The sequence below is a fragment of the Coregonus lavaretus genome (genome assembly GCF_964263955.1).
Source record: "Coregonus lavaretus genome assembly, chromosome: 24".
Taxonomy (NCBI): domain Eukaryota; kingdom Metazoa; phylum Chordata; class Actinopteri; order Salmoniformes; family Salmonidae; genus Coregonus; species Coregonus lavaretus.
The window spans coordinates 31,130,838-31,157,250 of record NC_140011.1 but is presented as its reverse complement, the minus strand read 5'-3'; the positions used below and the strand labels follow the sequence as shown (position 1 = coordinate 31,157,250).

The 26,413-nt window shown below is 43.6% G+C and overlaps 1 pseudogene across 1 annotated transcript in view; it reads left to right on the top strand.

Annotated features, from left to right (window-relative positions):
- LOC311099822 (protein mono-ADP-ribosyltransferase PARP14-like) overlaps window positions 1–22,275 on the top strand; it is a 38,530-nt pseudogene extending 16,255 nt beyond the window's left edge. The window contains exons 2-15 of the transcript XR_014615722.1: window positions 4,686–4,844; window positions 5,563–7,683; window positions 7,933–8,063; window positions 8,314–8,550; window positions 12,994–13,215; window positions 13,371–13,515; window positions 13,639–13,794; window positions 14,717–14,779; window positions 14,994–15,179; window positions 15,620–15,823; window positions 15,954–16,571; window positions 17,288–17,433; window positions 20,001–20,175; window positions 20,333–22,275. The product of XR_014615722.1 is annotated as a protein mono-ADP-ribosyltransferase PARP14-like (transcript). The remainder of the gene's footprint in view (window positions 1–4,685; window positions 4,845–5,562; window positions 7,684–7,932; window positions 8,064–8,313; window positions 8,551–12,993; window positions 13,216–13,370; window positions 13,516–13,638; window positions 13,795–14,716; window positions 14,780–14,993; window positions 15,180–15,619; window positions 15,824–15,953; window positions 16,572–17,287; window positions 17,434–20,000; window positions 20,176–20,332) is intronic.
- The last annotated feature ends 4,138 nt before the right edge of the window (window positions 22,276–26,413 follow it).

The following is a 26,413-nucleotide window of genomic DNA, read 5'->3' as shown; positions in this document are numbered from 1 at the left end:
TGATAGTTCATTGGTGATGTGGACACCAAGGAACTTGAAGCTCTCAACCTGTTCAACTACAGCCCCGTCGATGAGAATGGGGGCATGCTCAGTCCTCCTCTAGACATTAGTCCACACATTTGAAATGGTGAGAAACTCTGAAACTCTCAATCTCTACACGAGGTTAAGAAGAAGACAACACACTAGACCTTATCATCTCAGTCTGCAGCTGGCATGTATAGTCGTCTAGAGAACTTTCACTAAAGACACGAGTTGGGAAGGACAATCTCTCTCAGACAACCGTTGGTACATCTGAAGTATCTATTCTAACAGATCAACTCTATGAACTACAGGGTATGCTGAAGTATCCATTCTAACCACCACTACGACCAGAAACTCACCAAGGACATTGGGAACTCTGGTGGGAAAACCAGAGTCCTACATCATCAACTCAACTATCGAGGACAGCTACAAGTAAATACATGTTGCATTTCTAATCCGAATGAGCGGGTGCTAAACATTTGTATTTCCGTGAGCGTAGTCTCCAAAGTATCAACGATAGTTTGAATCTCTGTCTCTCCCTTCCAAGCATTCATGCTACTGTTAGTCCAGTCCACTAGGAACCTGTTTTCATTGTATTACATTAGTAATCAATAACCTGTGTGTGTGGGTGTGTGTGTTTGTATTGTGTTATTATTTAGTTAGTTAGTAAATAAATAATTAAGCCAATTTGTGGATTGCTGATTCATCAGTAAGGTCAGGGTTCTTGCAGGTTCAAGGATTATGCAACGTTCAGAATGAGACTGATAAGAGGTAATTATTTAATAAGTGACTGTTATCGATATATATAACATATATGTATCTAAGAGTTTAATTCGGGAGATAGTAACTCGTTAAACAACTTCTTCTGTGGTGCCCCAAATTCCTAATGAGTTAATTGTTACATGATTAATTCAATTGAGTGACAATGAAAGATAGTTAGTTGATTCGATAAATCACAGTCATACATTAAAGTAAGTCACGTAACGACACAAGGTAGTGGTGGTATACAGAAGATAGCCCTATTAGGTAAAAGACCAAGTCCATATTATGGCAAGAACATCTCAAATAAGCAAAGAGAAACGACAGTCCGTCATTACTTTAAGACATGAAGGTCACTCAATCCGGAACATTTCAAGAACTTTGAACAAGAAAGTTTCTTCAAGTGCAGTCGCAAAAACCATCAAGCGCTATGATGAAACTAGCTCTCATGAGGACCGCCACAGGAAAGGAAGACCCAGTTACCTCTGCTGCAGCGGATAAGTTAATTAGAGTTAAATGCACCTCGGATTGCAGCCCAAATAAATGCTTCACAGAGTTCAAGTAACAGACACATCTCAACATCAACTCTTCAGAGGAGACTGCGTGAATCAGGCCTTCATGATCGAATTGCTGCAAAGAAACCACTACTAAAGGACACCAATAAGAAGAAGAGACTTGCTTGGGCCAAGAAACACGAGCAATGGAAATTAGACTGGTGGAAATCTGTCCTTTGGTCTGATGAGTCCAAATTTGAGATTTTTAGTTCCAACCGCCGTATCTTTGTGAGAATTCAAGGCACACTTAACCAGCATGGCTACCACAGCATTCTGCAGTGATACGCCATCCCATCTGGTTTGCGCTTAGTGGGACTGTCATTTGTTTTTCAACAGGACAATGACCCAACACACCTCCAAGCTGTATAAGTGCTATTTGACCAAGAAGGAGAGTGATGGAGTGCTGCATCAGATGACCTCGCCTCCACAATCACCCAACCTCAACCCAACAAGTGCTCAGCATATGTGGGAACTCCTTCAAGACTGTTAGAAAAGCATTCCAGGGGGAAGCTGGTTGAGAGAATGCCAAGAGTGTGCAAAGCTGTCATCAAGGCAAAGGATGTTACTTTGAAGAATCTAACATTTAAAATATATTTTGATTTGTTTAACACTTTTTTGGTTACTACATGAATCCATATGTGTTATTTCATAGTTTGATGTCTTCACTCTTATTTTACAATGTAGAAAAAAAAAAAAAAAAAAAAAAAAAAGAAGCTGTGTCCAAACTTTTGACTGGTACTTTTATTTGGGCTGCAATTTCTGAGGCTGGTAACTTATCCTCTGCAGCAGAGGTAACTCTGGGTCTTCCTTTCCTGTGGCGGTCCTCATGAGAGCCTGTTTCATCATAGCGACTGCACTTGAAGAAACTTTCAGAATTCTTTTTCAGATTGACTGACCTTCATGTCTTAAAGTAATGATGGACTGTCGTTTCTCTTTGCTTAATTGAGCTGTTCTTGCCATAATATGGACTTGGTGTTTTACCAAATAGGGCTATCTTCTGTATACCACCCCTACCTTGTCACAACACAACTAATTGGCTGAAACGCAATAAGAAGGAAAGAAATTCCACATATTAACTTTTAACAAGGCACACCTGTTAATTGAAATGCATTCCAGGTGACTACCTCATGAAGCTGGTTGAGAGAATGCCAAGAGTGTGCAAAGCTGTCATCAAGGCAAAGGGTGGCTATTTGAAGAATCTCAAATATATTTTGATTTGTTTAACAATTTTTTGGTTACTACATGATTCCATATGTGTTATTTCATAGTTTTGACGTCTTCACTATTATTCTACAATGTAGAAAATAGTAAAAATAAAGAAAAACACCTTGATTGAGTAGGTGTGTCCAAACCTGGTACTGTATATCTATATATTTAGCTGAATTTCTGTTGATTTTACCGTCTTTTTGGACCAAAAACAAAAATCCAAGCAAGCAGCTGACCAAATTATGCAAGATTTTACTTCTGGTTTAAAAGAGTTTAACTGTAGGCTAAATGAGTGCTGCCTTGGCTCGAAACTGATGGATAATACATTCAAACTGATGGATAATACATTCTTTATGTGGCTAATATTAAAGAGCATACAGTTGAAGTCCCCTGTAGCTCAGTTGGTAGAGCATGGCGCTTGCAACGCCAGGGTTGTGGGTTCATTTCCCATGGGGGGCCAGTATGAAAATGTATGCACTCACTAACTGTAAGTCGCTCTGGATAAGAGCGTCTGCTAAATAACTAAAATGTAAGTCGGAAGTTGGAGTCATTAAAACTCGTTTTTCAACCACTCCACAAATGTATTGTTAACAAACTATAGTTTTGGCAAATCGGTTAGGACATCTACTTTGTGCATGACACAAGTAATTTTTCCAACAATTGTTTACAGACAGATTATTTCACTTATAATTCACTGTATCACAAATCCAGTGGGTCAGAAGTTTACATACACTAAGTTGACTGTGCCTTTAAACAGCTTGGAAAATTCCAGAAAATGATGTCATGTCTTTAGAAGCTTCTGATAGGCTAATTGACATCATTTGAGTCAATTGGAGGTGTACCTGTGGATGTATTTCAAGGCCAACCTTCAAACTCAGTGCCTCTTTGCTTGACATCATGGGAAAATCAAAAGAAATCAGCAAAGACCTCAGCAAAAAAATTGTAGACCTCCACAAGTCTGGTTCATCCTTGGGAGCAATTTCCAAACGCCTGAACGTACCACGTTCATCTGTACAAACAATAGTATGCAAGTATAAACACCATGGGACCACACAGCTATCATACCGCTCAGGAAGGAGACGCGTTCTGTCTCCTAGAGATGAACGTACTTTGGTGCGAAAAGTGCAAATCAATCCCAGAACAACAGCAAAGGACCTTGTGAAGATGCTGGAGAAAACAGGTACAAAAGTATCTATATCCACAGTAAAACGAGTCCTATATCGACATAACCTGAAAGGCCGCTCCGCAAGAAAGAAGCCACTGCTCCAATACCGCCATAAAAAAGCCAGACTACAGTTTGCAACTGCACATGGGGACAAAGATCGTACTTTTTGGAGAAATGTCCTCTGGTCTGATGAAACAAAAATAGAACTGTTTGGCCATAATGACCATCGTTATGTTTGGAGGAAAAAGGGGTAGGCTTGCAAGCCGAAGAACACCATCCCAACCGTGAAGCACGGGGGTGGCAGCATCATGCTGTGGTGGTGCTTTGCTGCAGGAGGGGCTGGTGCACTTCACCAAATCGATGGCATTATGAGGAAGGAAAGTGATATGGATATATTGAAGCAACATCTCAAGACATCAGTCAGGAAGTTAAAGCTTGGTCGCAAATGGGTCTTCCAAATGGACAATGACTCCAAGCATACTTCCAAAGTTGTGGCAAAATGGCTTAAGGACAACAAAGTCAAGGTATTGGAGTGGCCAGCACAAAGCTCTCTCCTCAATCTTATAGAAAATGTAAACTTCTAACCCACTGGGAATGTGATGAAAGAAATAAAAGCTGAAATAAAAGTTGCCCATTGGTTAACTATTTGACAAAAACATTTCGTTTGTTTGTTTTGCATGTTTTCCAGCTTGGTGCTACAAGTAATGAATTATCAGGTAACATCCTTTCCTTGCTTCTGTGGTGGTTAGATAGAACAGATCAGACATGTTAATGCATTCCATTGACCTAATATTATTATATTGAATGTATTGCCAAATACATTTCATAATAATCCCTATTGGCATATCATTAGACAGCATTGCAAAAGGCAGCCTTATCAGGCCATAGCTCCTCATAAATTTGTCATAGGCAGAAATGTGCCAATGAAGTCAGAGAAAGGTGAAATTATGAATGAGATTATTGGATATGTTTAATCCCAGATGTGTCAAGAGAAGCACAGGAAGCTCCCAACTCTGAGAGTGGGCTTGGAGCGGAGGGTGGTGCTGAGGTGTCTCCTCAGAGCTCTGCTGTGGTGCTGCAGAGGGTTCCTGAGACCATGCCGAGAGAAATGCTGTCGTTGCTGGTGGAGACCATCTCTGGCCTGGAGGAAGACAACTTCTCCCTGGAGGTCATCAGTGAGACAAACAGAGCTGTCGTGACATTCAATAATCCCAAAGGTAGGTCACCATTTCAAATTACCTTTTTTTTAACAACAAAAATAAACAATGAATTTCACTTCTGAAGTATTATAAAACAGATCTCTCCCTCACACGAAGGGATCATAATTTCAAGAACTGTTGTACATTATATTAAGGATATGATTGCTGTCTGTCTTTAGATGTGGAGCGGTTCCTCACTGAGAGCAAGAGCAACAAGAGTTTCCAGAAGCAGGGTTTGATTGGCCGGTTGCTAGAGAGGGGCCAGAGTGTGAGAGTGGAGAACCTGACCTCCAACATACCTCAAGATATGCTGGAGCTCTACTTTGAGAAATGGGCTGGCCCAGCAAAGGACATCACTATGTTTCCTGAGGAGCAGGCAGCCATTGTCACCTTCCACGCACCAGAAGGTAAAACCTGCTGTTTGAATTAACTGTTTTATTAAATAAATGTTAATCAATTTGTTTATTTGGTCATCTGCTACTTTCTATTGTAAGACTAATTAAATGTAGCCTTGCTATTCTGTTGCTGCAGCAGTCTCTTGGCCTCTAACAGAAATATTCAGTTTTCTCCCTTATTTCATGCTATGACAGACAGTCCGTTATCTATGTTGTTTCAGTTGTGGAAACCACTCTAAATAAACGCCTTGTAATTAACAAAGTCCCAGTCAATGTGTATCCATACTACGAGTCCTTGGGCACTGCCTTGTATGGCAAAAAGAGGCCAATGTGGAAGATGCCTGACCCCTTCATAGAGAGTGTGCATTCTGCCATATGGAAATTCCTCTCCATGAAGAGACAGTTGTCCCTCATCACTAACCAGATGAAGGCCCACTTCTGTCATGTAGACATGGATAGTCCTGAGGTAAAACTCAGTCCTCTGCCAACCCTGCTAAGGCAGAAAGGACTAACAAGCCAACATGTAGACGGATGGAAGAAGAATGCCTTGATTGTCTTCCGTGATATCATGGCTCAATATGCAGTGTTTGAGTGTTTTGCAAGTGCCCCAGCGTGGAAGGCAGTGAAGAACGAAGTCCACTCGGTGGTGAAAGAGGATGCTGTCCTGGCTATGGATGCCTCCAAAGGGTCTCTGACAGTTGCAGGTCTGGCCGAAGACACAAAGCGACTCAGGGGGCCGGTGGAAGACCTCATGCAGAGGGCCATGAGTCAGATAGAGAGGTAGAGGGACGGCATCTCGGAGGAGATGGACATGTCCCCTGCCATATTCTACATCCTGCAGCAGGAAGGACTGCGGAAGTGTGTAGCAGACGAAGCCCCAGATATGGGATTTTCCTACAAAGATGACACCAAGAAGCTGGTTCTCTCAGGTCTTGTCCAAGAGGTGTACAAGGTGCAGAACTGGATCCTGGAGAGGAAGCTCAAGATGAATAAGAAGCAGCTGAAGCTGGACCCCCACCTCCTGGACTTCCTGCGGTCAGTGGACAGTATGGAGATGTCCCAGGACCTGTTCACATCCCGGGGCATCAGTGCTGTGTACAGTGTGGAGGGTGGAGAGGTGCTTCTGACTGGCAGCTCAGACAGAGCCTTGGCTGATGCAGCGCAGAGGGTGAAGACTGCCCTGTCCCTGCAGAGCCTTATGGTGGAGGACCAGGAGGTGCTAAGGAAGCCTGAGTGGAAGGATCTGAACAACCAGCTGGTGGATACCTACAACTCCCTAAAGAAAAGAACGGTGGTGATAAAGCTTCACCCAGAGAGCAGAGACAGAATCATTGTGTCTGGCTTCCAGGACCCGGTCAGAGAGGTCAGCAACAGTCTGCAGGACTTTGTTGAAAACTACTCACGAGTCAAAGAGGCTGTCTGTGTCAAGTCCTGTGCCGTGGTTAAATTCATCCAGGAGAACAAATCTAAGGACTGGAAACATTTTGCCAAGGGTGATGAGCTGAATATCCGCTTTGACCCCAGAAGGCCAAACATTTTCCTTTCTGGAGCCCGTCTCTATGTCAAGAAGGCCAATAGGTCCTTTCAGAAGATGGCAGCAGCCTTATGCACTGATGAGCTCACCATCATGAAGCCTGGAGCAAAGAAGTACTTCCAAGAGAAGGGAAGCATGTTTGTTTCCATGGCGATGAAGGAGCACAGCTGTGTGGTGCTGCTGCAGGAAGACTACATGCTGGAGGAAGAAGAGGGAGACGATGAAGATGAGGAGGAAGGGTTTGGACATTCATCCTGCTGTGATGTGAGGACATCCAATGGAATCCTGGTATCCGTCAGTATGGCTGACATCTGCAAGTTCAAAGCGGATGCAGTAGTCAATGCAGCCAATGAAGACCTGCAGCACATTGGAGGCCTGGCTTTAGCACTACTCAAGGCTGCTGGTCCACGGCTGCAGGAGCTCAGTGATCAACATGTCCGTAATAACCGCTGACTGCAGCCAGGAGACGCCATTGTGACAGATGCAGGCAATCTGCCCTGTAAGTATGTGGTCCATGCGGTCGGTCCACGGTTCACAGACTTTGACCGGAGAACAGCCATACAGCGTCTGAAACGAGCTGTGAATGAGAGCCTGAGGGAGGCTGCGAAGGTTAACTGCTCAACTGTTGCCGTCCCGGCCGTCAGCTCTGGGATATTCGGCTTTCCTCTGGACCTGTGCACTGAGACCATTGCAGTGGCAGTGCGTGACTACTGTGAGAACCTGAGGGGTCAGACCTCCCTGACTGAGATTCACCTGGTGGACAACAATGACAACACTGTGAGAGCCCTGGCCAGTGCTGTCCAGAAAACATTCAGTGACCTGCACCCAAAAATGACCATGCCTCCGCAGGGTGCACATAGGGGAAGGGGACAACGGGGAAGTGGATGAAGGGGAAGAGGACAACATAGTTACAGAAATGAAGAACCTGGATATCAGGGACAGTCACCATGGGGACATAGGCAATGGGAACACGGCCGAGGAGGAGGAGGTGGAGGGAGAGGAGAAGGTAGAGGAGGAGGTGGAGGTAGAGGAGGACGTGGAGATAGGGGAGGAGGAGCTAGAGAAAGCGGAACTCAAAGAAATGATCATGAAAACCGAGAGGAGCAGAGGAGAGAGTATGGCCAGGAGAGGAAGTTTGAGAGGGCAGGCAGTGGGGAAATCCTGCAGACCAATCGCACACAAGAGGGTCTGAAGATCATTCTAAGGAAGGGAAATATCCAGGAGAAATGTGTGAGTACACCTACTGTAGTTATCAGAGCACCAGGTAAACCATTGTTATATAATACATGTATGGTAAGAAGTACATGAATATCAGATAACCCAGAGTATAAGATGTATAATTGGTTTACCTTTCATTCTACTCTTCTTTATCTGGAATGACAGCTGTCTTGTAGAAGTCATAATTTATGTTTGAATAGAAATACATAGCTGTTCCCTTCTCGCTTCATGAATGTTTGGTCATTTGTTTTGACACCTCTAGTCTGATGGCATCGTCAACACCATCTCTGAGGATGCGGACCTGAGTAAAGGAGCTGTGTCCAATGCCATTCTAAAGACAGCCGGTCCTGGGCTCCAATCAGCAGCCACAGATGAGGCTCGCACCATCAGATTGGCCTATGGTGACGTTGTGGTCACCAACGGTTACAACCTGCGATGTCAGAGAGTGATCCATACTGTCTGCCCCCATTGGGACCAGGGAGCTGGCTCAGCAGAGAAGGTAAGCTATGAGTTATTGACAGTGCTTAATTTGTAAATCGAGAGGTCCCGGAACATAGTGCAGTATGCCCACATACTTGAGTATAGCTGCGGGGCTTAAATAAGTCCACATTTCTTATAGCTTAATTTTCTATAGCTTAATCAATGTACAGCAACATTTTTAGACAACACTGCAGAACACCCGCCATATGCACACATACTCAGCTCTGGGGCTTACAAGAACCCAATTTAATATAATTTTCAAGATATCAATGTAGCAGTAGAACAAATATCACAATATCAGAATATAACTTAAAATAAAATAAATCAATGTAGGCTACAGCAGAACACATATGAGAATATATAGGCCTCCTGCCTATGTGATAATATGAAGCACATATTCAGATTACCTTCACAGTAAAGAACAAGTTTGTAAAGGGACAAAAATGTCCTACCTTAGTATTCAAATCCTCCCACAATGTCTCTCACCATGTCGAGTCCATTTAACTCCTGAGAGTCCATTTCTTGCTCAAAGCCATGAGCGGACCTGTGGCTGTGACGTTTAGTCTCCTAAGGCTGTTCTGAAGACTCTGGCTGTAGTGTCAATGTTTTCATTTTTTTATTAATTTTTTAATTTTTATTTCACCTTTATTTAACCAGGTAAGCCAGTTGAGAACAAGTTCTCATTTACAACTGCGACCTGGCCAAGATCAAGCAAATCAGTGCAATTACAAACAACAACACAGAGTTACATATGGGGTAAAACAAAACATAAAGTCAAAAATACAACAGAAAAATTGAAAATATATATACAGTGTGTGCAAATGTAGCAAGTTATGGAGGTAAGGCAATAAATAGGCCATAGTGCAAAATAATTACAATTAGTATTAACACTGGAATGATAGATGTGCAAGAGATGATGTGCAAATAGAGATACTGGGGTGCAAATGAGCAAAATAAATAACAATATGGGGATGAGGTAGTTGAGTGGGCTACTGTTGCAGGTGCAGTGATCGGTAAGGTGCTCTGACAACTGATGCTTAAAGCTAGTGAGGGAGATAAGAGTCTCCAGCTTCAGAGATTTTTGCAGTTCGTTCCAGTCATTGGCAGCAGAGAACTTGAAGGAATGGTGGCCAAAGGAGGTGTTGGCTTTGGGATGACCAGTGAGATATACCTGCTGGAGTGCATACTACGGGTGGGTGTTGCTATGGTGACCAATGAGCTAAGATAAGGCAGAGATTTGCCTAGCAGTGATTTATAGATGGCCTGGAGCCAGTTGGTTTGGCGACGAATATGTAGTGAGAACCAGCCAACGAGCGTACAGGTCACAGTGGTGGGTAGTATATGGGGCTTTGGTGACAAAACGGATGGCACTGTGATAGACTACATCCAATTTGCTGAGTAGAGTGTTGGAGGCTATTTTGTAAATGACATCGCCGAAGTCAAGGATCAGTAGGATAGTCAGTTTTACGAGGGCATGTTTGGCAGCATGAGTGAAGGAGGCTTTGTTGCGAAATAGGAAGCCGATTCTAGATTTAACTTTGGATTGGAGATGCTTAATGTGAGTCTGGAAGGAGAGTTTACGGTCTAACCAGAGACCTAGGTATTTGTAGTTGTCCACATACTCTAGGTCAGACCCGTCGAGAGTAGTGATTCTAGTCGGGTGGGCGGGTGCCAGCAGCTTTCGATTGAAGAGCATGCATTTAGTTATACTTGTGTTTAAGGGCAGTTGGAGGCTACGGAAGGAGTGTTGTATGGCATTGAAGCTCGTTTGGAGGTTTGTTAACACAGTGTCCAATGAAGGGCCAGATGTATACAAAATGGTGTCGTCTGCGTAGAGGTGGATCTGAGAATCACCAGCAGCAAGAGCGACATCATTGATATACACAGAGAAAAGAGTCGGCCCAAGAATTGAACCCTGTGGCATCCCCATAGAGACTGCCATAGGTCCAGACAACAGGCCCTCCGATTTGACACATTGAACTCTATCTGAGAATTAGTTGGTGAACCAGGCGAGGCAGTCATTTGAGAAACCAAGGCTATTTAGTCTGCCAATAAGAATGCGGTGGTTGACAGAGTCGAAAGCCTTGGCCAGGTCGATGAAGACGGCTGCACAGTACTGTCTATTATCGCGGTTGGCCATAATATCGTTTAAGACCTTGAGCGTGGCTGAGGTGCACCCATGACCAGCTCGGAAACCGGATTGCATAGCGGAGAAGGTACGGTTTGATTCGAAATGGTCGGTGATCTGTTTGTTAACTTGGCTTTCAAAAACATTTGAAAGGCAGGGCAGGATGGATATAGGTCTGTAACAGTTTGGATCTAGTGTCACCCCCTTTGAAGAGGGGGATGACCGCGGCAGCTTTCGATTCTCTGGAGATCTCAGACATTACGAAAGAGAGGTTGAACAGGCTAGTAATAGGGGTTGCGACAATTTCGGCGGCTAATTTTAGAAAGAAAGGGTCCAGATTGTCTAGCCCAGATGATTTGTAGGGTCCAGATTTTGCAGCTCTTTCAGAACATCAGCTATCTGAATTTGTGTGAAGGAGAAGCGGGGCGGGCATGGGCAAGTTGCAGCGGAGGGTGCAGAGCTGGTGACCGGGGTAGTAGTAGCCAGGTGGAAATCATGGCCAGCCGTAGCAAAATGCTTGTTGAAATTCTCGATTATTGTAGATTTATCGGTGGTGATAGTGTTTCCTAGCCTCAGTGCAGTGGGCAGCTGAGAGGAGGTGCTCTTATTCTCCATGGACTTTACAGTGTCCCAAAACCTTTTGGAGTTAGTGCTACAGGATGCACATTTCTGTTTAAAAAAGCTAGCCTTTGCTTTCCTAACTTCTTGTGTATATTGGTTCCTAACTTCCCTGAAAAGTTGCATATCGCGGGGGCTATTCGATGCTAATGCAGTACGCCACAGAATGTTTTTATGCTGGTCAAGGGCAGTAAAGTCTGAGGAGAACCAGGGGCTATATCCGTTCTTAGTTCTGAATTTTTTTAATGGGGCATGCTTATTTAAGATTGAGAGGAAAGCACTTTTAAAAAACAACCAGGCATCCTCTACTGACAGAATGAGATCGATATCCATCCAGGATACCTGGGCCAGGTCAATTAGGAAGGCCTACTCGCTAAAGTGTTTTAGGGAGCGTTTGACAGTGATGAGGGGTGGTCGTTTGACCGTGGACCCGTTACGGACGCAGGTTGAAGACAGCGGAGGTGTATTTAGAGGGTAAGTTAGTCAGGATAATATCTATAAGGGTGCCCATGTTTACGGATTTAGGGTTGTACCTGGTAGGTTCCTTGATAATTTGTGTGAGATTGAGGGCATCTAGTTTGGATTGTAGGATGGCCGGGGTGTCCTCTTTAGCCTTGTCTACAAGGCTTGCTGCCACCAAATGCGCCTTGGTTCGGGCATGTTCAAAAACCAGATTTCTGAGGGCTCTTTATTGTTGTTGTTTTTTTACGTCTGAGGCATAGGATGTTAATTTACTGTGGATTCCACCCACTCTTTTGCTAGTTTAATCTCTCCAGTCATTTCTAGACCCAAGCTCCCTACCTTTTTGCATGTTGTACAGCCCAACTTTGAATTCTGCATGACAAGCCAGGGGTTATGCGTTTGCTTGGTCTTGAACTGCAAATTGCACCAGCTCCGAGCACTTCGTTGGTGGATGCACTGGCCCCATCCCTCCCAGGTCCCCGTCTCCCTCTCCCGCTGAGTCTGACTCGCTAGTAGGCCTACTAGCTAGTGGAGGTGCCGATGGTGATGCTGAACTGGCGGGATTAGCAACGCTGCTAGCTAAGGCATCATCATCAAGAACAGTTTGCCCCTCACTACTCTGGCACTGACAGTTCTCTGGCTCGTTCTGGTTTCGATTCACCATCTTTCTCCTGATTTTTGTACTTGAAAAATGTCATCAAGCTCGATTGCCTTTTCCCATCCATTTTTTATTTGGCTTTCCCACGATTCAACTTCAGTAGGGAGATGACTAGCCTAGGCTACGTAATGTGATTACGTAGGGACCTCTTCCATAGCTCACCAGCACTACCAAGACCTGTGTCAAGATCAGTTACTTACCCCACCCGCCCTCCCCATAACCTCTATGTACAAAGAAGAGAGCAGGTCTGGAATCAGTGTGGCAGGATAGGATGAAGGATCCTGGCGCTTTTACATGATGGTCTTTCTGTGGGGCGGGAGAAATAACGAGGAGGCAACTTGATTTAACGCTGATCACTTTTATTAGAATGTATATAGTGCGAACATTTAAACAATTAATAAATCATGCCGCGAGAGGTATCGGATCTGGGCAAATAGGTGCCGGAACAAACAAAGTCAAATCTGAGAGGTGCCGGATCCTGTTCCAGCAGGATCCGGCTCAAATTAATCACTGGTTATTGAGAGTGGGAGTGATCAGTGCATCGAAAGGTTTTTAGTAAAAATGTTCTAAAATTGTCCATGTGTTTGTGATTTAAGATGTTGATAACGATCATCAGAGATTGCCTGAGCAAGGCAGAAAAGCATAGGCTGGCATCCCTGTCTTTCCCTGCAATTGGCACTGGGAACATGGGATTCCCTAAGGGCCTGGTGTCCAAGCGTCTTCTGCAGGAGGTCAAAGACTTCAGCCGGAGAAGAAACTCCACACACCTGAAAGAGGTGGCCATCGTGGTCCACCCCAGTGACACCCAAACTGTGGATGTAAGTTTGAAGATGAAAAATGGTTGAAAATCAGATTCAGTGTTTATCATCACACAGATATTGTATTGTTGGGATAATCTCACCTTTGTCTGTGTGTGTTGTGCTCTTAGATATGTTTGTTAAATGCTCCACACTTTTAAATATCTTGTTTACAGTGCTTTGTCAGGGAATTCAAAGGTCAGACACAAGGGAATAATTGGCAGAGTTCACAAGGTGCCAGCCAATCACAACATTCCAAATCCTATGTTGGCCAATCACAATATCCCAAATCCTATGTTGGCCAATCACAGCAGCCCTCTGGTAAGCTTAACTCACAGCCTTCAAAGTCTCCCCAAAAATATTCAACCATTGAGACCCTGCTGCCTCTATAGAGTGTGTCTGTTTCCACAGAAACTTCTTGTCTAAACATGTTATTTTCATTAGGTGCAGGCTTCTTTGGACAGGTGTCATCACCTTCTCTGGGTGTGTACAGCATGCAGATGGGTCACATGACTTTTGAAGTTTCATCAGGAGACATCACGAAGGAGACAGTTGATGTCATTGTCAACTCCTCCAATAAGGACTTTAACCTCAAATCAGGTGACTTGTACCTCTGACAATAGAATAGGTGTGGTAACCAATGTTTCATGTTTGAGGCTACTAAGACAAATACTAAGGAACAACTTATAAGGATGTTTAACATGTAAATATCTGAAATGTTAGAAATCCAAATGAACAGTGTTTACAGCTACACGATCAGGAAGCAAGCTACAGTAAATACATGTTATTCAATCATTGCACCCACATTGCTCGCGTGCATCAGCGAGCGTCTGCGTGCCCCAGTCGCTAAAATAGAACTTGGTTCTATTTGTGAAGCTCGACGCGCTGCAAGTCCTGCCTCTCCCATCTCCTCATTGGTTTTTAGGAGCGTATACCCACGTGGGTGGTTGAAAGATGAACTGAGGTCCACACTCCAGTCCAGTTGGTGGTGGTAATGCATCTTAAAGTTGGTTGCCAACCGACATATAAAGTCCAAAGAAGAAGATGAAGCCTGAAGGAAGCCTGAACTTGGTTTACCGTTTTATCTGTGGATTTATTGTTGAAGTACAGGACCTTGTACATTTCAGGTAAAATTACAAACCAATGTTTATATCCCAGGACAAATTAGCTAGTAACAGCAAGCTAGCTAGCTAAATTGCCATAAATGTTTAATGCTTTTCGACGTGTCCCCAAGTTAATATAGTTGGTTCAGAGTTCATTTTGATATTTCAACCTGCGTGTCCTGATCGTGTCTGGTGTGGGAGGCAACATGCAGACGAGCGGTCGGTCTGGTCAGCATGTTAGAATATCAGGCCCGGCTGAAAATCATTTTTTTTACATTATGTTTTTAAGGGGAGGGTGGTGGGGGGGCAGTTTAATTAACGAAGAGGCAACTCGAATGAACTTTGATCGCTTTTACGTGCGGTCTGGTCAGCATGGTAGGATAAAGAGCCATATTGTACTAATGTCTTTGTTTCTTCAGGTGTGTCCAAATCCATTTTAGAAGGAGCTGGATTGAAGGTGGAATTGGAGTGCTCAGAGATTGGTGTGTATCCATGTCCTTGAGTCAACATATAAAAGGATACTGGTAGTCATGTTGGCTGTGAATGAGATTCAATGTCAGTACTGTTTGATACTGTCTTGTAAAAGTCTAAAGTCGGAGTCCAGTCCATGGGTCTTACAACACTGATGTGCATTGATTGTACATTTTAGTAACAGATTCTTGACATCTAAACCTTTCCTTTTATGCCTCTCTACAGTCAAATCCCCAAGATTCCAACCATGCAGAATGATAATGACATCAGCAGGATCTCTCCCATGCAGACACATCATGCACATTGTGGGACACAATGACCCTGAGATCATTAAAGAGACTGTGTACAATGTTCTCAAGAAGTGTGAGGAGCAAAAGTTCACCTCAGTGTCCTTCCCAGCTCTTGGAACAGGTACTCTGCTTTAATGGTCTTTATTGGACTACACTGTCCTGGGTAGTTGCATGTTTTTGTTGTACTTGGCTGCAGTGTGCTGGCCTGTTCTGTTGTGTTCTTTGTTCCTACTCTGAGGTTGTGGAGTGGCCATATGTTTTGCTTCCACGTGCTCTGAAAGGGACTACCTGCTACTTTTCTAAGCCTAATTTTCAAATAATCTTGTTCTTTATACGACTTTCTGCTTATTTTTATTTTTCCCCACACATACTATGCCTCGCTCTTTTTCTTGTCTCCTTCCTTCCATATTTTTCTTGTCTCCTTCCCTTTCTTGTGATTAGTCACTCTCAGGGACAGATTTGCATCATGTCATTGTCTGTCCATTTGTCTCCATCTGTGTCTTTCTGTTTGCCTCCATAGCCATGTTATTGTCTGTCTGCCTCCATCTGTCTGTCTGTCAGGCCAGGGTGGAGCGAGTCCCTCTGCTGTTGCGGACGCCATGATTGACGCGGTGGTGGACTTTGTGAAGAAGAGAAAGGGACGGTTTGTGAGAAGTGTGAAGATCCTGATATTCCAGACCGCCATGATGACTGAGTTCCACGAGAGCATGAAGAGGAGAGTGGGAGAGGGAGTGGAGAATAACGGCATTTTAACCAAGATAAAAGGTCAGTGAGAATTGAAGTGTGCGAGGTAGAAGACAATATGAGCTCAATGTGTACTAATACACTATAGTTATTACAATTTCAAGTGACATTTTGTCAAGGAGTTTATGTTATGTGTGCTCTTTCTTCATAGATTCAGTGACAACCTTCTTTATGGGACCCAGTGATGAGCTCTCTACCCATGATAACTTTGTCATGGAGGGAGAGGAGTTTGCCCCGACCGTGTTCCAGTTGTGTGCAGAGAACCCCCAGGCTGTGAGGCTTGCCCGGGAATTGGTTAAAAACCTCATAGTGAAGGAGCAAACTGAGAAAACCATCAAGAACCCGTACATCAGCCAGCTGAGCCAGGAGGACGTGCAGAAGTTGCAGGCCATGCAGAGGGAGCTGACGGTCAGGATACGCCTGGAGAAGAAGGGCCCTGACTCCCTGATCTGCCTGGAGGGCCTGAGCCGCGATGTGCTTACAGCAGACGGCCACATCATGGACATGCTCCTGAACCAGGAGAGGAAAGAGAACCGCAGACAGAAAGCTTTGCTGGTGCACAGCCTGGTGGAGTGGCAGTACCAAGACAGTGGGACAATGGTGCCTTTCGACATGTTCATCAGCTACGACCTGGAGGAGGCTGTGAAAGACAACAGCAAAGTGACAATCAAGATCAACAATGAGGATTATGAGGCAAATGTAGCCCACAAGAGAGCTGTCAACATTACGGACCGAAGAGAAATTGAGTTATTTAGAAAAGACCTGAAAGGTGGGTCAATCCATAATAAATCCTCATCTGTCTAGACTGCATTAAAATGAAATGATGTAGAACGGTGATATTACATTTCAAATAATGTGTTGTTTTTAAGAACACATTTTTTGTGTAATTTTGTGGATGCATACAGTATATCAGGGGTTTCCAACCTTTTCTAGCACGTTGCAAGCTACAATTTTTTACAGCTTTAAAATAGGCACATTCTTCTTATCCTCTACCCTGCAACTCATCCCCGGGTTCTTGGTGTACAAGAGATTTTCTGGTTAATAAGCGGTATTTGGCATGACAGGACACATACAATTATCTTGTATTTTCCATAATTCTGTTTTCTTTTAACTAGTTTTTGATTTTTGTCTGTTTTTTTCTCTCAATATTACAATTATTAATAGGGAAACAACTAAAATTGATGTTCTGAGTGCAGGTCATTGCTTACCTCACATCAGAAGACAATTTTTGAGGTAAAAAATAAGAACAAAAACACATTTTGATTTGAGTTTAATTCACCTTTATTTGAGCATCTAGCAAGAGAGGAACGTGTCGGTCTAGCGATGTTTCTGTGGTTAGGCCTACTGCTGCTGCACATGTCATGGCACTGAGTATATCATCAATATGCATTTAAAGTTGTGAATGATTTAGTTTTTTTAATGACAATACTTATTGTGTAATGAATTGACCACTAAATGCCAAACTCTCTACTGTGTTTTGTCCAGACGATACATCAGTGTCTCTGCCTGCACACTGGGATGACATGAAGGGTTCCCTCTTAATGCTGGTCCCACTAACTCCAGGATCCAAGGGATACAATGACGTGGAGCAGGAATTTCGGAAAACTTTGCTCAACAACACCATCCTTAAAGTATGTTTGTAAAAATGTGTACCAGAATTTCATTTGCATTCCACAATAGACTGATTTTCTATGGTGACGTTATATGAAAGCATCACATTTTGCGACTTTGATGTTAGAAATCCCTCAACTATCTTTTTTTAACCCTCCCATTGTCCTTGTATTCTGTACACATGCCGTCCCCCCCGGGTCTAACTGTCCCGTTTTGACTTAAGGCCCAATTGGAACAGTTGGGACAGTATGCGTGCGAACAGCCTCTGCAAATGTATTTGTTACACCTGGAGCAAACCGTGTGTGTTTTAGAGTCCTTCTTTGTTGGGCAGACCTGACACCTCTTCCTCTTACTTGCCCCAGCTGCGGGGGCTGCAGCGGGGGCTGCGTCCAGACCATCGGGTTGATCTTGAGATCTGGCCCTCTGCTGAACAGCTTTGACAACTGTGGCAGACGCTTCCGTGCGAGGGAGATGAGCCCTTCTTTGGATGAGGGGAGTCACAAACGCCTTGCCCAGCTGCTCGAGGAACACCCTCCTCTTGTTGCGCTTACCAGCCTTCCAGCCAGGGTTGGTCTCTCTCCATATCACAAAGGCATTGTAGGAGGAGACGTCGATGATGTTGTGGAAGACGACCAGGGTCCAGCGCCAGGTCATCCTCCGGCAGCTGTACTTTCCAATGACCTTATCCAGGTTGTCCACTCCTCCTTTGTTGCGGTTGTAGTCTAGGATGATGGCCGGCTTCTTGTCGTGACGCCGGCTGATTTGAGCCTCTGTGTGCAGTGTGCTCAGGAGTAAGACGTTCTTGTTTTTCTTTGGGAGGTAGGGCACTAGAGCGGTGGTGGGCGTGAAGGCGAACTTGGAGGATAACACCCGTCTGTCCTTTGACGCGAGCAGTGCCGGAGGGAGCTCGGGCTTGTTCTTTCGAGCCGTGCCGACCACGGTGACGTTCCTCCTCAGGAGCTGCCGTGCCAGTTCGTAAGAGGTGAAGAAATTGTCACACGTGACATTGTGGCCACTACCGAGTCCCTGTGTCAAGTCGAGCACAACCCGCATGCCCTGGTTCTTCTCCGGGGCCCTGCTGGTGTCCTTGCCGGTGTACACTTGCATCTTCCAGGCACAGCTTGATTTGGAGTAGAATGCCACCCACGACTTGATCCCGTATTTCACTGGCTTGCTGGGAATGTACTGCCGGAACGGGCAACGACCTTTTAGTGTGTGTGTGTGTGTGTTTCGAGGAGAACATAAACAACAACAAAAGAAAAAATAAATAAATTAGCACATAGCCGTGGTACAAGCATATTTGGTGTGTTGTTTTATTTCATTTTTTGTTTTGTTATTACACATATGCCAAACATGATTACTTTTACAACCCACCTCTGAACGGAACCAGTTGCTCGTCCACAGTCACTTCGGGCCCGGGGTTGTAGAGGTACGGCAGCCGCTCAACCCACGTGTCCCAGACCTCTCTTACGGCTGCCTCGTTCCTCGAGGCGAAAGTCTCTCTTTCGACTTGATCCGTTTCGTGTTGTCGCTCTCCTTCGTCTCCTTCTCCGTCTTAGTCCCCGTCTTCGCCTTGTCCTTCTCCTCTGGCTCCTTCTTCATCCGAGGTTGCCGCGTCGTCGTCTTCTTGTTCTTCTTCTGACACATCCTTGACTTCCTTTTCACAGTCAGAGTAGTCTTCCTGGCAGACGTCGGCCAGGATCTGTTCTAGGACCTGTTTGGCAGTGAAACGAGCACTCATGGCTTTTTTGTTGTTGTTGTAGGGGGCACCTGAGTTTTTGGAGCAGTGGGCTCAGATCACACATGTATGGACATGCTACCGCAACAATATTATATTAAGTAGCTTGTTTTTCTTTTCCCCCCAACAGCCTTACCTGGCCACTGCACTCAGTGGTATAGAACTCTTGCTCGCTTAGATAGGATAGCCATGTCCTGACCCTAGCAAAGACAGCGGGCAGGGTTAGGTAGCCACCGGCGGGGTCAATATGACCCAGGAGGACAGATACGCTCATGTCGCTCTACAACCTCTCGCTAAAACCTCTCTCGCTCTAACACATGTGCTGCTCATCCTGACCCTAGCGAGGATAACGGGAGGTCTAGACCTCTCTGGCTTGCTTAAATAGCAATGTCGCTGTACAACAACCCCTAGCTACAACCTCTCTGTCATTCTAACACATGCGCGGGTCAGGATGACCCGGCCAGGACAACCGGGAGAGTTAAGAAAATCATTTTAATTGTGTTTGCTGCTACATTAAAGGCAGCAAAGCATTTGGGATTTTTTTAAAAGAATGGAACTGTATTTCCTGGAACCAGTGAAATGTGTTATTCTTATTCCTGTGCTGTTCATTCAATATTTAGGTAGGTGGGATTGCACTTCAGTAATAAATATGTAGTCCCCTGTAGCTCAGTTGGTAGAGCATGGCGCTTGCAACGGCAGGGTTGTGGGTTCGTTTCCCACGGGGGGGCCAGTATGAAAATGTATGCACTCACTAACTGTAAGTCGCTCTGGATAAGAGCGTCTGCTAAAATGTAAATGAGTAAATAAATCACTGTCGATTTCTACATGTGTTTTGTTTGCTATTTGAAGATTGAACGAGTCCAGAACGAGGCACTGTGGAAGAGCTACCAGATAAGAAAGAACCTCCTGGAGGACAAGAACAAGCACACAAACAACGAGAAACTGCTCTTCCATGGCACCAGTTCAGATTCCATCACCCAAATCAACAACCATGGCTTCAATCGCAGCTACGCTGGAACACATGGTATGAGAATGGTTTAATGGAAACATGTCTGATGACCAATATTCTTTACTGTTATATTGAGACCTCTTCCTATGGGAGGAGGAGCTTAATGTTCAGACATAAATCAATCTGATCAACTGGGTATCATTGTTGTAAGTACAATATGTTTTTCGTCCAGGTGCTGCAATTGGCAATGGATCATACTTTGCTGTGGACTCCAGGTATTCAGCAGGAGGATATTCTAAAGCTGATGCACAGGGGCTCAAGTGCATGTACCTGGCCAGGGTTCTTGTTGGAGACTTCACTCTGGGACAAACAGGCTTGATCGTTCCTCCTGCCAAACCGTCAGGGAAGGATGCCGATTTGTACGACAGCGTCACAGACAACACCTCCAATCCAACCATGTTTGTGATCTTCAATGATGTGCAGGCTTATCCAGAGTTCCTCATCACATTCCAGTAAATTGGATTTAACTGTACATTCATTAGTACATCAATACATCATAACAAATTCTATATGTCTGTGTGAAGGGTTTTAAAGGTATGTGGGTTAGTTGTTATAGCCATGTTTGAGGTTAGACATCCTTAGAGTAACTACTTTTTATAGACATATCAATTATATTGCTTAGGGCCTGGGCCCAGTTGCGTAAAACATCTTAAGTTAATTTTCTCCTTATATTTTCACTTAAATTTTCCTTAACTTTAAGTCAGTTGCACAAACATTTTAAGGCGAATTTCCCCCTTAAATTAAGTGGAAAAGTTAAGTGTGCTCATGAGGTCCCTTTAAGTGCTTAATTCAGTATGGATATCAATGTAAACAGCATTTGTGGAGGTGAATGTTGCTTTCCTCTGCCCTGGTTTCAAAAGGAAAACCTACACCACCAGCTAGCTAGGTACGTAGCTAAACAATGGAAGCTGCACATTCCATGGCTACAACGCTAGCTGGCTAGCTAGCTACCAACTCTAAGTTAGTTTGACCTGATAGAAAGTAATAAAAAACAAGTTGAGAAAGAAATTACTAAAATAAACATGTTTTATCTTCTGAATCAATTTGTTTCTCCGGTCTTGAATGTAGAAGATACCCTGAAACTCAAAATCCTCTGTAGCGTCCAAACAGTTTGGCCGCCTCTGTGGAAAGGTGAGATTCTCACAAACACGTACATGTCGATGAGACTCTCACGAACACGATGGTGTTCTCCGATTTGCTCTACGACCCCCACACTATTATGACCCCTTTGGAAAGGCGAGACGCTCATTAACATGTACATGTCAGTTGTTCTGCTCTAGGACACCCACAGGCCTCACAAGACTCGTCTGATGGTCACCCCAGTTGAAAAAATTAATAGAAGTATATGTGGAGACTGTTTAGTGCCAAAAATAAGTGGTTAAATACATGTAAGAAAAATGTGTAACATGTTTACTGACCTTTCTTATATCGCTCAGATATAGGACGGACACTTCAGAACAAACGTCCTTTACATTTGTTGGGGGACTGTTATTCCATTTAGTGAATCTGTTATTCAATGTGTTTGTATGGGCTAATAGCAGTAATGCCCCCCCAAAAAATTCATCAAATCATTTATGTTTTTTGATACTTCAAGGGTCTTAAAATTCCAAATCAAATAGCTAAATGATCCTAAATTATCCTTGGTATGACTTTATTAAAACAATTCCATATAATTTAGCTTAGTGGAACCCTCCTCCCCCGGCATAGATAGGGCTTAGTCTGTAGAGGGTTAACGGAAACACTTAATATGTTTTATGGAACCGGGCCCTGAGCTAACAGCAGTTAAGCACAATTGCACTTAAGTTTCTTTCTGGCCTGGGTGACAGACATTTTCTGTTTCAAGACAAGGCAAGACAACTAACATGGAAATGGCTAGCTCTAAGAAATATATACTGTCTGGGACCCAGGCTATGATGTCACTCTTAAATAAATTAACTAATCATTCTGACTGTGTCTTCTCTGACTATTTTCTGGGTCCATGTTCCTTTTGATTTGATTGTTTCTCCAGATTTTAAATAATGCTATCTGGTATTGTGTAGGTTAATGTACTGTATCATGCCTGACAGTGCCTACACCTTAAATAACAATAAATTGGCAAGTGGCTTTTCAATTCCATTTTCAGATTTCAATTGTGTTTCTTGCTTTATATTATGTATAGTAGATACTTTGTATGAACATGTATGGTATAAACATATGATATCATCAACATTAGTTTTTCTCAATTGTTTACACACAAATACTGGTACTTGAGACACAATGACCACAACATGTAACTCATGCACCAACCCCCTGAACCAATTCTGCTAAACTACAAGCACAATTCCTGCTTTACACTCAAATTGCAGTTCTACAACACACTTTTTTCAAAACGCTACACACAAATCTTTGCATTTGGCACAATTTTCATGCAGAAAATCTCTTGTTTTCACAATGAACACACTGCCATTCAAATATGTACACTGACTCATCACATGGGCAAACACCCGTCACACAGTTTTACAATTAGCAATCAGAGCTTTAGCATAAAAGGGCAACAGGTGAGCTCTTCTGTTTTGGAGCAATGGATGCCAACACTGGAAACAGAGGCAGAGCCAGAGGAGTGAGAGTAAGAGGAGGACGGGGAGGACAAGGACGAGGACGAGGAAGGCCAAGGACCGTAATCTCTGATGAGATCCGAGCCACTTTGGTTGATCATGTGGTCAACCATGGTCTAACAATGAGGGAGGCTGGGCAAAGAGTACAGCCAAATTCGAACAGGTACACTGTAACATCCATCATCCGGACATTCCCGAAATGAGAATAGGTAAGAAATCTACTCTCACTAGAAAATTGCAGTACTGCATATCAATACAGTACTCAATGAGTACAGTATTGCCTGTGGACTGTTCTGTAGGACTGTAAAAATAAAGTATGTTTAAAGTATTTGGGAAATGTATTTCTACTTTGTATTTACAGCATTTTACTATTTGTTTGGCAGAACTGAAAGATTACCAACACAAGGTGGTCGGGAACGTGTTCTGTCTCCTGAACAGGAAACTGAAATCATGAACATGGTCCTAGAAAATAACGCCATAACATTACGGCAAATACAAAGAAAAATAATAGAAAACAATGAGATATTTCAAAATATTGACAGGGTAAGCTTATCAACACTGGACCATGTCTTGCACAGAAATAATCTCAGGATGAAGCAGGTCTACAGGGTTCCATTTGAACGCAATTCAGAAAGAGTCAAAGTATTGCGATATAACTATGTGCAAGTGAGTCCTATACAATCCCACAATTGATGCATACTCTCAACACTGTATAAATTATACATATTTCAGTATTGTAATCATAATGATTGTGCTTCACAATAGTGACCACTCCATGTCTATTTCTGATATTGTCATGTGTGTTTCAGAGAGTCCTTGAGCTAGAGGTGGCTGCAGTGGAGCACCAGTTCATCTTCATTGATGAGGTTGGATTCAACCTCACAAAAAGACGAAAGAGGGGAAGGAATATCATCGGCCAGCGTGCCATTGTTCAAGTCCCTGGCCAGCGCGGAGGGAACATCACAATGTGTGCAGTGATTACCCACCACGGCGTCATCCATCACCATGCTACCCTTGGCCCCTACAACAACGCCCATCTGATCACATTCCTGGACACCCTACACAACACACTCATTCCACCAGATCAGGTAGATGGCCCAGAGCAGCTCAGGTACGTTGTCATTTGGGACAACGTAAGTTTCCACAGGGCTGCTCTGGTTCGTAACTGGTTCACTGCCCACCCACGCTTTTTAGTTGTTTATCTCCCTCCATATTCTCCATTCCTCAATTCTATTGAGGAATTTTTTTCTGCCTGGAGATGGAAAGTGTATGACCGAAATCCACAAACGCGTATACCTCTTCTCCAAGCTATGGAAGATGCATGTGGAGATATAGCAGCTGATGCTTTTCATGGCTGGAATCGCCATGCTAGGCGATATTTCCCCCGCTGCTTGGCCAGGGAAAACATTGCTTGTGATGTGGATGAGGTGCTGTGGCCAGACCGCAACAGAAGAGAGGATGCAGCATATTATTATTATTATTTTTTATTATTTTTTTTTTTACTGTAACTGTATACATTATATTATTCTGTTTTGTATGTAGACCACTGTATGTGCAACTTTGTGTTGGTTGGAAATGGGATGTACACTGTGTACATTGTTTTTGTGGGAAAAATGAAATATACTTGTTACCGTGTATTTCTGTGTTCTGAGTATAAAAACAATATTCTCAAATATTTTACAACACACTTATGTATGTACTGTCTGTAGTAATGGCAACACTGAACCAAAAAAAGGCCTAAGTCATTATGATGAATGGAGAAGAAGTGTTTTCCATTCATCATAGTGTTTTACATTGAGCACATCAGTGTTCAACTGGTTCTTATAAATGTCTATTCATATGATGGTTTGTGTGTGTCATTTGAAAACAAAATACCATTTTGATAAGAAATAACATTGTTTTGAATGTAAAGTTTCATTTTGCTGGAGAATTGAGGGGTTTTGCTCATTGTGTGTTTTTTTTTATTTGTGGGTAGAGTTCTGAGAATATGAGGCATGCTTTCAGGAAATGTGTGTAAACAATTGAGAAAAACTGTAATATGCACAAACAGATAAAAAAGTCATACCATTAGTTTTGTGTCACCTTTGTCCTTGTGTGGGTGAGTGTGATGATACATTTGGTCACTAGAGGGCAGGGACTTTACATAAGTCCTTGTAAAGTACGGTGTGCAAGTATCTGTGTAAAAGAGAGTAAACATTTTCATTTATATTATTCACTATTTGATGTACAATTAGGTCACATGACAGAAACAAAGCCGTCTACAAATCCAGTGGACAAAAGCCATCAGGAAATGACTCCACATTCTACTAAACAGCCAACCATAAAGTGTCATGGTGCGAATGTCACATGCTACATTATGGCAGCACGGTTGAGTGTATCTCGGCAACACGTGAATGTAGGGGTGGTTGGGTTGATGTGAGCCAGTACTTGCCAAATAGTAGGTCAGTTATTTCTACTGGGTCTCAGATAGAGTGACAGGAATATGTCACAACACGAAAGGGTTTGGGAACCTATGCCCAGTGGAACTCTAGCCTGGCTGTTGACGCAGGGGCAGGCCCGGTGGCACAACTATTTTCGCTTGCTGATAACACAGGATGGATAATAATCAATAGTACAATTACACCCAATGTGTTTGCAGCCACGCACTGCTGTCTTGCCGCAAGAATACAGGCTACTGCATCGTTTTACAAACATGGACAATTCATTACCGGCTCGAGAAATTGCAAGTTATGACAACTCTACACAGCTACAGTGGGGGGAAAAAGTATTTAGTCAGCCACCAATTGTGCAAGTTCTCCCACTTAAAAAGATGAGAGAGGCCTGTAATTTTCATCATAGGTACACGTAAACTACGACAGACAAATTGAGAAAAAAAAATCCAGAAAATCACATTGTAGGATTTTTAATGAATTTATTTGCAAATTATGGTGGAAAATAAGTATTTGGTCACCTACAAACAAGCAAGATTTCTGGCTCTCACAGACCTGTAACTTCTTCTTTAAGAGGCTCCTCTGTCCTCCACACATTACCTGTATTAATGGCACCTGTTTGAACTTGTTATCAGTATAAAAGACACCTGTCCACAACCTCAAACAGTCACACTCCAAATTCCACTATGGCCAAGACCAAAGACCTGTCAAAGGACACCAGAAACAAAATTGTAGACCTGCACCAGACTGGGAAGACTGAATCTGCAATAGGTAAGCAGCTTGGTTTGAAGAAATCAACTGTGGGAGCAATTATTAGGAAATGGAAGACATACAAGACCACTGATAATCTCCCTCGATCTGGGGCTCCACGCAAGATCTCACCCTGTGGGGTCAAAATGATCACAAGAACGGTGAGCAAAAATCCCAGAACCACACGGGGGGACCTAGTGAATGACCTGCAGAGAGCTGGGACCAAAGTAACAAAGCCTACCATCAGTAACACACTACGCCGCCAGGGACTCAAATCCTGCAGTGCCAGACGTGTCCCCCTGCTTAAGCCAGTACATGTCCAGGCCCGTCTGAAGTTTGCTAGAGTGCATTTGGATGATCCAGGAGAGGATTGGGAGAATGTCATATGGTCAGATGAAACCAAAATAGAACTTTTTGGTAAAAACTCAACTCGTCGTGTTTGGAGGACAAAGAATGCTGAGTTGCATCCAAAGAACACCA